This window comes from Podarcis filfolensis, assembly GCF_964270895.1.
Source record: "Podarcis filfolensis genome assembly, chromosome: 3".
Lineage (NCBI taxonomy): Eukaryota > Metazoa > Chordata > Lepidosauria > Squamata > Lacertidae > Podarcis > Podarcis filfolensis.
In genome coordinates this window covers 83,508,508-83,521,131 of record NC_139606.1, presented here as the reverse complement: position 1 = coordinate 83,521,131, position 12,624 = coordinate 83,508,508, and positions in this window count along the sequence as shown.

The window sequence follows — 12,624 nt, the reverse complement described above, 5'->3', positions numbered from 1 at the left end:
GATATGCTCTATGGCAAGCATGTCCAAACTTGGCCCTCAAGATGTTTTGGGACTACAACTCCCGCCATCCCTAGCTAAGAGGACCAGTGGTCAGGGATGATGGGAACTGTAGTCCCAAAACATCTGGAGGGCCAAGTTTGGCCATACCTGCTATATGGGGTATCTGCCCAGCTTTGCTGCCACCTGTGGCTAGTAAGAGACATTGCATGAGGTTAATTGAGAGTGCAGTCCCAGGCACACAAAGGTCCAAGCCACACATAATGCTTAGCATACAGCATGCAGCTATAGCTTCAGTTTTATTTTAATTAATAACAGGAGCAGAAGGAACAATTGTTCTCAGGATCACAAGGCACAGGGAGGGGAGGTTTATTCTTCCCTCCAAGCCAGGATCAGGTAAAAAATGGCACTGCCTCCAGCACAGCTACAACAATAAGGAAAAAATCTCCATAGGTGCTAATGGAAATGTTTTCTTAATCCTTGTAGTTGCATTGCAGGGCAGGAAGGGATAAACGTCTTCTCCACTCTTCAGATGCTGTGATCCCGAAAACAGTCAGAATTATGGGCAACCTGCAATTATAGAAATATATAAAACTTGGAGACATAACTTCACTCTAAACAGTGCTTTTTTAAAAAAAATGTTTAGGGGAACTCTCATTTTGACTCAAGAAAATCACCATTTTATCATTCAAATTGGGGGAAATACCATAAATACAGTAAATGGACAAAAGTACAAAGATTCACAAAATGTTTAGGGGTATGCACACCCCTGCGCCCCCCCCCGAAACAAAAGCACTGACTCTACATATCAAGTGTAATGTGTAGTTTGGCCTTTAGAATCCCAGAATCTGAAAGAGACCTCTAGGTCATCTATTCCATCTCACTCTTAATGCAAGGAATCCACTGCGAGAGCTTCCCCTGAAAGGTGCAGGCGGCCACTCAGCTTCTGTTCAACAACCCCTCCTCCTATGAAGGAGAGCCCACCGCCTTGCAAGACAGCCTGTACCGCTGTCAAACAGCTCATACAATCAGGAAATTCTTCCTAATGTTCAGTCAAATCCCTTTTCTTGTAATTTGAGCTCACTGGTTTGGGTCCCACCCTGTGGAGCAACAGATGTTGAAGCAAATTTGCTAGCTTTTATGTAAGCTACCTTGGGCGCCTCTGTTTGAGGCAAGGAAGTGACTTAGCAATGGGGGATAAATTCAATTCAGATTGCATTTAAATACGAACCTACCTAATCTCACGGCTTCTGAAACACAGTCATGGAAATTCACACTTCTCTGAACTTTGCAATGGAAGCCAAGTAACTAACTTTACAGACATGCCTATATTGGGGTAAAATGCATTAAAATGCATGTATTAGTTAATATAAAATACAAAAAATCATTTACATCAGGGGGAATTGCTTGGGGGGGGGAGGTGTACGCTGGGCAAGACTGCATACAAAAATAATTTTGCACTAAAATGCTGATTAATTTTCAAGAGGCTTTGCACACACACAAAAAAAATTCCAGTGATGTGGGAATCTGGAGAACTGAATTTAAGAAATTAGAAAATTAGAATAAATTTCATGCTACTCCAGCTGCTGTGGCTGAATTAGGGGTACAGGACTAGCCTATCTGATTAAGTAGTTAAGCTACTAAACCCATTTCATGTAACTTTTTATTGTATAATTGCTGTTACCTACCATGTGCTATGGCAGATTTATCAATATAAAATAAATTACTGTGTGTTACAACAGAGTTTACCTGCTTTGTTAGCATTGGGGAGGTACCCTGGCAACAGCAACTTTTTCTAACAGGTTGGGTGTTTGATACTTATCAGCCTAAATGCAAGTCGTTTCTTTGCCCTTCAAAACTCTCCAGGGAAATCTCTGGAGCCATTGTGCTGATTGATCTGGGTGTTCTGTGACTTGTGTTTGCAAACACCAGCGTAATTGTTTTCACAATGTGGAAGCAATTAATGGTTCCTTTTCCTTTTATGCAAAATGCAGTTGTGCCAGCTTAACATCTGGTACTTTGTAAGCAAGGAGATGGTATCTTTTAAGTAACAAGCTTCAGCTCCCACTAAAGGTAGGTTAATGTTTCTTGCCTTGTTTTTAGGGTTTTAACGAAGTTGGAGAAGGGTTAGAATAGATTAAAACCACATAGCACTGGATGACTAAGTTCCAGACTGAAGGAAATTCTGAAGATGGAACAACTCAGTCTCATACAAGCCTATGACTTGTAGTGCAAGAAGTGGATTCTAAGATTATATTGGAATATAGTTATGTATTGGTCAGATTTTGGAAATCAAATATTTCCTTGTGTGAGAAAACTCTGTGGTTCTCAGTGTGTGGAGGTAGACCTCCTTAAGGACCAACCTTACAATTCCCAACCTTCTGTTCAGTTCTCCTCTTTTCCACATTACAGTGGTACCTCGGGTTAAGAACTTAATTCGTTCCGGAGGTCCGTTCTTATCCTGAAACTGTTCTTAACCTGAGGTACCACTTTAGCTAATGGGGCCTCCCGCTGCTGCCACACGATTTCTCTTCTCATCCTGAAGCAAAGTTCTTAACCCGAGGTACTATTTCTGGGTTAGCGGAGTCTGTAACCTGAAGCGTCTGTAACCTGAAGCGTCTGTAACCCGAGGTACCACTGTAATTTGCAGCTAGAGTCAGTGTGGTGTGGGGGTTAGAGTTTTGGTAGACCAGGATTCAAATCCCTACTCTACCACGAAGTTCTCTGGGTGACCTTGGGCCAGCCACTGACTCTCAGCCTAACCTACCTCAGAGGATTGTTCTGCAGTTGAAATGGGGGGTGGAGTGGGCAGGGAACCATATAGCTCCTGGGAGGAAAAAATTCATCAGCTTTTTAGTACCAGTTTTCCTAAGCGACATATTTTTATATTCAATTTTACCAATTGTATTTTTTTTTTTGCAAAGCAATGTTCCCAAATATAGTGCTTTTTGTAGGTTATTTTCATGAACACATGGATATTTATGCATTACTTGGCTGGAGAACTGCATTGCAAAATTCAGAAAAGTACAAATCTTAAAAGGATGACTATGTTTCAGCTAGCACAATGTTCCACCAAGTGAGATTTAGGTAGGTTCGCCTTGAAATGCGAACTGAATTGAATGACTTCTCCATCCCTACTCCCAGTTCAGTGTGTATAGGATTACAGCCTTAATAAAAAAAATTCTATTTTTACTGCCAGAGAACAGGAGAGGTGTTTGTGAGGCCAGTAATTTGGCCAGCCTTTGGTACTATGCACCTTGCCTTCTAGGGCCAGCCCTGATGGGTACACAGGGAATTGTCATAGGAAACTTGGGCTGCCTTCCTGAGCCCTGAGTGTCCCTATTGGCTGAATAATCTGTGTAGCAGTCCTTGCCTTCATTGCTGCTGTGAAGGATATTTAGTAGAAGTAGTAGTAGTAGTAGTAGTAGTAGAAGAAGAAGAAGAAGAAGAAGAAGAAGAAGTATTTCTATACTGCCTTTCTCCCAAGTTGGGGTTCAAGGTGGCTTTCAACATTTAACAAACATTATTATAAAATAAAGGTAAAGGTAAAGGGACCCCTGACCATTAGGTCCAGTCGTGACCAACTCTGGGGTTGCGGCGCTCATCTCGCTTTATTGGCCGAGGGAGCCAGCGTATAGCTTCCGGGTCATGTGGCCAGCGTCACTAAGCCACTTCTAGCGAACCAGAGCAGCGCACGGAAACGCCGTTTACCTTCCTGCCGGAGCGGTACCTATTTATCTACTTGCACTTTGACGTGCTTTCGAACTGCTAGGCTGGCAGGAGCAGGGACCGAACAACAGGAGCTCACCCCGTCACGGGGATTTGAACCGCCGACCTTCCGATTGGCAAGTCCTAGGCTCTGTGGTTTAACCCACAGCACCACCCGCATCCCTTTATTATAAAATACTAAGTAATAAAAACAATCAAAAGATATGGGACAACCATTATTCCCCTCATACTCACATGCCCCTGGTGCCTTCAAGCATGTAGTGTTTTGTGTGATCCTGTTTTCTTTCAATCATTGCATGTCTTTGGGCCTGTGCTCATCACAAGATAGGATCGTTACTAGTTGAGCCTGTCAGTATAAAATGATGCTTGGATAGCCATTTCCTGGCTTGGAAAGGGCCTCTCTCGGGAAGAGTTCAAGAATCTCTGCTTGAGCTGGCAACATGATGTGGGAAAATAACTTTATTGGGGTTTGGCCTCTGGGTGGCAAGAACACAAGTGCTGTTACGAGAAAGGGAGAGGCTGTAGAAACCTCTGTAGCTGCAGGAGACAATGTTTTTGGTTTAGCACAACAGGGATGGGGCCCTTCAGCTGTCAATGCTGGATGAGGCTGACAGATTACTAGAAACAGAACTTTTGCAGCTAAATATGTTTATTCACAAATCCGTTCCACTGAGTTCCATGTGGCATATTTTAGACTGAGTTCAGGATTACAACCTGAACAAAACAGCGCTACTCATTCTTTGTCCAGGAAATTTGTTTCCTGCATCATGCCACAATGTGAGAGCGCACCAGTTCTAACTCACACAGGGGGAGATTTCTGGTTATATGGTTACAGTTGTATAACTGTACTAAAATGCATTAAGCTGATTGCTCAAGCCGGTGGTAACCTTGACGGATGACTAGCTGGCTCTGTGTACCCTATAAATCCTGCCTTGTAAACATTCCTAGACTCCTTACATCCTCTGTCCTCATAAGAATGTCAAGCAGGTAATTCCTCTCATACAACATTTAGGAAGCCACTCCTGGGGAAAATGGCTTGCAGGAGATCTAGTTTGTAATTTAAATATGTGCCTTCTGGGGATTTGCATGAAGCAAATAATTAATGATGATGATGATGATTTAATTTCTTTTATCTTCTTCTTCCTCGTTCCAGTCAGACAGAATGATTTAATCTAGCAGAATGCTAGGGCAGGGGGTGATGAAAAGTGAGGTGCTTTGCTCTTTTTGTCTGAAGAATAGATCTACTTTTTTCTTTTTCTTTTTTAATCTGCTCTTTCTGTAGAGCTCCTTATTTCTCTAGGTCATTGACCTTTTTCAAACACATCTGGACAGGCCAGAAGGAGCCATCTCTCATTCCCTACGTACGGTGAACAGATGTGCTCTGTGTTCGATGGACAATTTATATGGACTGAATGTTTCATTGTGATGATGGGGAGATAGTAAATTAAACGGTTTAGAAAGGGTGGCGGAGGCAGCAGCCTTCAGGAAATTGAGAGCAGGGCAATATGTCTTTGGAATGATCTCCACATAGGGAAAAGAAACTTAGACAATGCTGCCCTCTTGCTCCAGAAACAGTATTACATCACACACACTCTTCACCCTGCATAACCAAATATGAGAAACTTTCATTGTTCAGAGCCACCTATTTAAACAAATCTGGTTTAGAATATAAACTGGCTAAGCCTCTGTAGACAACAGCAAATATTTGTTGAGAGGAATTTTCTTCAAGAGCATGAATTTGTGTACAGGCAGAGAAAGCAATCAATAGGAAATCTCAGGGATTCAGTAGGTGGAGGGGACCATAGCTGTCACCTTTTCTCTTTTTTTAAGGGAAATTCCCTTATTCCGAATAGGATTCCTTGCAGGAAAAGGGAAAAGTTGACAGCTATGGAGGGGACACTGGACCTGACACACAGTATTAGTCCAGGAAGGAATAGTGGAGCCACAATTAGGGTGTGCTCCTTCCCCAGTGATGTAGCATGAGAGGCAAGAGAACTTAGTAGAAGAAGGACACCAGGCATGAATAAGTTGGCAGGAAAGAAGAACAACAGTAGTAAGGAAAGAGCCTGGAAACTGAGGCAGCATACACACTATACCTTTAAAGCACATTCAAAACAAATTTCTCCTTTCAAAGAATTCTGGGCACTGTAGTTTGTTAAGAGTTTCTGGGAATCATAACCCTGTGATGTGTAAACCGCAGTGTTCAGAATTCTTTGAGGGAAAGAATGTACTTTGAATGTGCTTTAAAAGTATAGTGTGCAGTGCTTTCTTTCTAAAAAAAATGTTTAGGGGTATTCTCATTTTCCTACTCAAATTGAAATACTGCCCCTCAATGAGGCCAAACTTAGATTCACAAAATGTTTAGGGGTATGCGTACCCCTGCGTACCCCCAGAAAAAAGTACTGACAGTGTGTATCCCTCTTCTTCCCCAACCTTATAATGTACTCAACGCTAAGGCCTCACAACAAATGTAACCAATCTGTAGAAAAGACCTTACAACCCGGAAAAAAAGAAACAATGCACATACTTTTGTAAACTAATAAAATCTGTATTAAAAATATTTTTAAAAAACGTATAGTGTGTTCACAGCCTGAGGCACAGAGTCAAACTATTGTAAAGGAACATTCTGGAAGATGACCAGAAAGTATTTATAGGTAGCTAAAAGTCTGTAGTTCAGCTGAAGCCACTGAGTAGAGAGACAAATGTTTATGGAGCCAAAGATATTCAAGAAAACCAGCTGAGCACATGTTTCATGCACACTGGGCAGTAACATTAGGAAAATAATCATCTGAATTCAGTCATAGAATCAGAGACATTGAAGGTACCTCCAATGTCATATAGTCCACTATTTCCCCACCATTGCACAGGAAATCCATTGCTACCTACAGCATCTTCATAGATGGCCATCCAACCTCAGCTCAAAAACTTCTAATGTGTAGAATATTATTGAGGAATATATATTTTTTATGTTCTGAACACTCTCTTCTTCTGGCTCAGGCGGACGTGACCAGAGTCACTCGGAGAGGGAATTGCTTGGCTGAAATAAGAATGTATCTTGGAGGTAGACAGAAGAATATTTTCATAAGAGATAGCCAGTGTGGTGAAAAAAATAAACACAATCCCTGTGGGAAGGAGATTTCTGACCTTAATGACTTCCTCTTTGGGGACAAGATCTCTAAAAATGATTATGAGTAACATAGTAATGCTTTGAAGACAAGTTGAAACTAAGCACAGTTTGTACCTTTTCTGGATTATGTAGTTTGTGTTTTTGTTACGTCTCTGGCCTAGCTACCGCTTTTTCTAATTCTTGGAACTAAGATGTCCCTAGACCTCCAAAGTACCTGGGTGCTTGAGCCAGGCACTGCAGCTGTGTGATTGTTGACCTTTGAGCTCCATCAGCCAAGTCTGCTACCCTTCCAGATCTCTCTCTGCAACTGGGTGCCTCAGCAAACTTCTTTCTATCAAGCCAAACAACTCCTATATAAACACAGATCTGCTCTTTTTACTCAAAAGCAGAACCATGCTCCAGACATGGAGTATTGGGTGGTTCTAGCTTGAGTACCCAGCATAAGTCACCCTGCACACAGTAGAAAAGCACATTGGGGGAACAATTTTAGCCTAGAGCTCCCTCTGATGTGCTAGTTTACTACACGATGGAGGGAACATTTTACATATGATCTGCTCGTCTGTAGTGGCATAGTCCACAATTCTTAGTCTACTCCCTCAAACATGCTGCCACAAGCATAAACCTAATCAAGTCCTTAGAAGGTGCTTCTGTGCTATCACCAGAAAGTATGGATGACAAGCACAAACTGGGGTCTTTTAACCATGGGGTGGCAGATAATGAGGCTCATCTTAGCAATAACTTCACCCCCAAAGACATCTGCCAGAGGGCATTGCCACCACATATTAAAATAGAAGCCTCTGAAGCCACATATCCTGCAGTTGTCTGTTGATCCCTCTCCTCAGATCTAGGTCATGTGCACCAGCATGAGGTACCAGGTTTATGGTTTTAAGAGAATTTCCCCATAGGTTGGCTGACACTGAGCTAAGGGGCCCTTTGTCCCATATGGCACTCCAGGTTTTGGGGTCTAGGAGTTCCCTCAAATCTGTTCCCCATGTTCCTTTGAGGCCATCAAAATTATTTGTGGAAAGATGGTTAGGACTTTTTAAGTCTCATTTCATTTGTATTGATTTCCATTTGTAACCATGAAATGTGCACTTAGCAGCATAACTCATGACAGTAAGGCAGAGCTGCCAGCGAGCAGTAAAACATTAACTAAACTGATGGAACTGAGATTGAACAATCAATAGGAAGGCATTCGTATGATGTATAATGGCTGAAATATTATTAATTCAGCTAAGCATTCAGACAGTTTAGTACACAGGCAGGACAGCTCCCAGGTTCAACTTTTATTATAACTTTCAAAAATACCCTTTTTAAGGGCAAAACGCTGCCAAAGCAGCTTACAGCAGAACTATTGTATCAATAATACATTAGGGTTTTTTGAAAATTAAAATATTAGAACCTTTAAAAAGCAGCAGTTGAAGCAAGACAGTGACCTACAGATTTTTAAAATTGTTTGAAATTTAGAAAGTCTTCAGGGTCTATTTAAAAGCCATTAGAGTAGGGGCCATACATATTTCTCTAGAAGAGAATTCCACAGTTCCACGGGGCCACTACTGAAAAGGCAATCTGTCTCAAACCTGCCAACTTAACATCTTGATGTTGGGCCCCCAAGCAGGGTAAGGTCTGGCATAACCTGATCCTAAACCGTTTAGCGCTTTAAAGGCCAGAAACAGGCAACTAAAGCAGCTGGTACAGTATAAGCCAGCCTTCCTCAGCCTCGGCCCTCCAGATCTTTTGAGACTACAATTCCCATCATCCCTGACCACTGGTCCTGCTAGCTAGGGATCATGGGAGTTGTAGTCCAAAAACATCTGGAGGGCCGAGATTGAGGAAGCCTGGTATAAGCATTAGATGTTCTGACAGCTTTGGCCTTAGAAACATCCAAGCAACTACATTCTGTACCAGCTGAGGTTTCTGAACTGACTTCAAAGGCAGCCCCACTTAAAACACGTTATAATTGTCTTTCCAGAGCATGTGTGTATTTAAAGAAAATGGGCAGGGTTAGCTATAAGCTGAGCATGTTGAGCCACTGCAGAACTTGAAGCCATGTTTGGTGTCTCACACAGGGTATGTGCATGACACAGAAGGTATGTCAGTACTAACTCAAACCACATGATGAAAATTACTTGAATAAGAGAAGCAAGAGGAAGAGTGTGCTAAAACTAAAAGGAGAACCAATGGACTGTAATGTTCATTCCATGCTTTGTACTGTACATTCCTCATAAACTCAGGCCTCTGGAGTCAAACGAGACCTGGAGACATAGCATCTTTTTCCCCTCCTGAGCAGGTGTCCTGACCCACTCCCCGGAAGTATTTGCTGTTCTCTGTTTGCAAATCTCTCCTCATTTATCAAAGAAGCCAGATCACTCTTCACCTCCTAATGTTAATGCTACCTAATGGAGCCACCAACTGCAAAAGTGGCCAGGCTGTCACGCTCCAGCTCAGTAAAGGTGGAGCCTCGCTTGGCAAATATTGACAGACCTGAAAGCACCAAAAGGAAAAGAAACCTTTCAGCAAAGAAGGATTGCTGGTTCTTTTGCTGATGGAAGATCATGGAAGCTCTCAGGCTGGTGGCACTGTGCCTCTGTTTACAGAGCAGATGGAGGAAGAGTATTTAAGCAGCTGGAAGGACAATAGCAAGTTGATGAGCAGATGAGTAATTGGCGGGCTACTCAATTGCAGCACACAATAAATGGTTGCAAGCAGCACATCAGCATCCGGAACAAGCAGCATTGCCATCTCTTGTCCCCAAGCCCATCTCTCAGATAATCCAGGAATGGATTTATTATGGGGAAGTCACAGACATACATATATATTGCTGAACCATCTCTTTCTTCTGTTGTCAGTTCTTTCTCTTCCAAAGCAATGCACAAGGCTATTATAAATCTGGATTAAATTTACCCCTGAAAAAGGGACTGAAATGCATTGAAACGGGGTTTTTTGGGGGGCGGTTGAAGGAGTGGGGGCAGAATGCAGGAAACAAATGAAAAATAGAAATTCTCCTATGTTTCCCACCCCACACCCCTCACTCACGTCCATGCACTAAGTGGTCACTGCACGGCTGTTTAACCATTCTGAATACACTTCTGCACTGAACAGATAGGAATCCCAGGTGGAACCTTATGGAATAAGTTGCCCAAGGCAACTGTGGGTTGAATCAACTGTACCTAACTGAAGTGGTACAGTCGTCACTTAGGGACATGCAAACTCAGTTTGTATGTGGGTTGTCTCCTTCACAGGCTATGCCAAGCAAGCAAAGGGGGTTAGGCATGATCCTGCTCCCCTTCTACGCCTCTTCAACCTAAAGTGTAAGAGTTTGAGAGACAGCACAAGAGGTGGTGGACTCTCCTCCCATGGAAGTTTTAAAGCAGAGGTTGGATGGCCATCTGTCATGTATGATCTAGTTGAGATTCCTGCATTGCAAGGGTTGGACTAGATGACCCTTGCAACTCTCCGATTCTACAACAATAAGATAGGGAGCCTTATGCTACAGACAGCAAGTAAGGAATTGGGAATGTGTGTTGTTGATGGGCCAAAATTTTACCAGCCCATCCAGAACTTCAGCCTCACAGTTGATCACCATAACGTATAGCTGGAAGCAATTCCAGATGCATTGCTTTTGCTCTTTGTGCAGATACATGAGCTGCCGTAGTACAGCCATCAGTATAGTTAGCAGGTATATTTTCTGACATATTTTCCACCACTTTAATGCATATTAGTATTAATGCAGTGACAGGCATTTTGGGGAAGGGGGCCAAGAAAGAAAGAAAATTTTGAAATTTCTGCAAAGAATGTATCATGGGCCCCTTGTCTTTCTACAGAAGCATGGATTTAATCCCGCAGCTAATGAGACAGAAATATGTCATTTTAGAGTTAAAATAAAAACTGACATGTACAGGGATCCCCACCACCACTGCACCCCACTCCAGATTTTATTGCTTGCCTCTTCCTTCTTGTCTCCTGCAAGTAAGAAGAACCAGAATCCCTTATCATTCCACAATTCCAAATTAAAATCCTAATGGAGTCCCACCTAATGGATGTTGCGTATTGCTGCCTTGTGTCTGACCAAGGTAAAAAGACCAGGCAATGAGCTATATACACTGAGGTGGATCTGGAGATGTGATGCTACAGTGCAGTCCTGGAGAGGGAGTTGCAACTTGACGACTGTTTATTTTCCCTGGCAGTTGCTCCAGGACTACACAAGATCTTTGCCTGCAGGCTGATTTCCGGGAACAAGTGGTTACACATTTGTACTTGAGCTGATTGTGCCCAGTTTATAATGGCCTCTTAAAAACTGAATGCAGTGGTTGTTGATTTTAGAGATAGAAGGATGATGTGCTCCTGTATGACAAATGCTTAACAATTTGCTATGCATACACTAGAAAACATCAACTATGATCACCGACTAACCTGTGCCTCCAGACAGGTTTTTTGTGTGTGACAAGACTCAAGTGAGCAGACATGCGCAAGCCATCATAGGGCTGTGCCAATTCCTATGCTGATCTCTGCTGGTCCTCATCATGGCAATGTGGGGACTAGTAGGAGCAGAAAAGGTGGCAAGACTAACAGATCACAACCTTGCCTCATGATCTGTCGCTTGATGCTTTTATTGTTCTCATGGTTCTTTCTCTTCCCTCCAACTCATTTCAAATTTAATAACTACAGTTCTATACCAGCCATAAGGAGAACGGCCCTCTGGCCAAGCACTTTCTCCTGGACAATGAAGAACCGTCTTGATGGCCCAATATCCTCCAGACAGCACAGATGCCTTGCCAGTTAAACTAGTATGCAGCCAAAGCTGTATGACTAAAGTCAGTTAAGACCTTCTCAAGATCGATGTTGGCATCCCTCTGTCTCGGGAGACAATGGAGGAGGAGTGAGCTTTTGGGGGTGAAGTCAAACCACTGGATATGGAAACCAGCTGGGCTGCAGGAGTTGCAGGAAGGAGGTGTACAAGGCATCATCCAACCACCTTAGGGACTTCACTCTGGATTTGTGCAGGGTTTACTCTTTGGCCTTTTCTTCTCCCAGAGATGTCCCACAAGGCAGTAGGTATGGATTATTCCTCAGCATTTACTCAGGAAATTTACAACGATATCTGACATTTCTTTTAATTGCTTAACTGCCCTTTCTCCTGTCAGGACCATTGTCACTGGGAGGCCTTATAGCATTGCCCCCTGAGCCCTGGATACACTTGTATGAACTGCACCCTGGTTGCAGGGGATTATATGGGTTAGGATGTCCTGCATGTTGCAAACCGCTTGTTAATCTTTGCATCCTACTGAGCTTCCAGTGGCATCAAGAGGGGATACCTGGCAGGCCCCAGGTTCTTTGCTGAAGGTCTGAGGGATTAAACACATGTTGAGTATTTCCCTTTTTCTGGTCTGACCTATTAGACAGCAGGCTCAGTGATGTTAAGATGTGCCAGCCCTGCAGGTGAAGGTCATGGCTGTTGTGAACTAAAGGAAGCCCCTTCCAACTCTACAAATCTATGATTCTATCCAATCTCCCGCGCATGATTGCAATACTGAAGCAAGTGATAACTGCAATCAAGTGTTGCAGTGTGGAGTGCTTCAGCTCAGAGTTCTAGCCAACCACACAAGACCCTTTCAAAGATATTGTCTCTGTTCACATTCCCATCCAGTCCCGGTTTTCTTCCACCACTCCTTCAACGCAAACACTTGGCTTTCTGTGGCTACTGACCATGTTCAGTTCTCATTGAGCTGTTTGGAGGCAGATTGTTGACTTAGTTCCCCTCTCCCCAGATC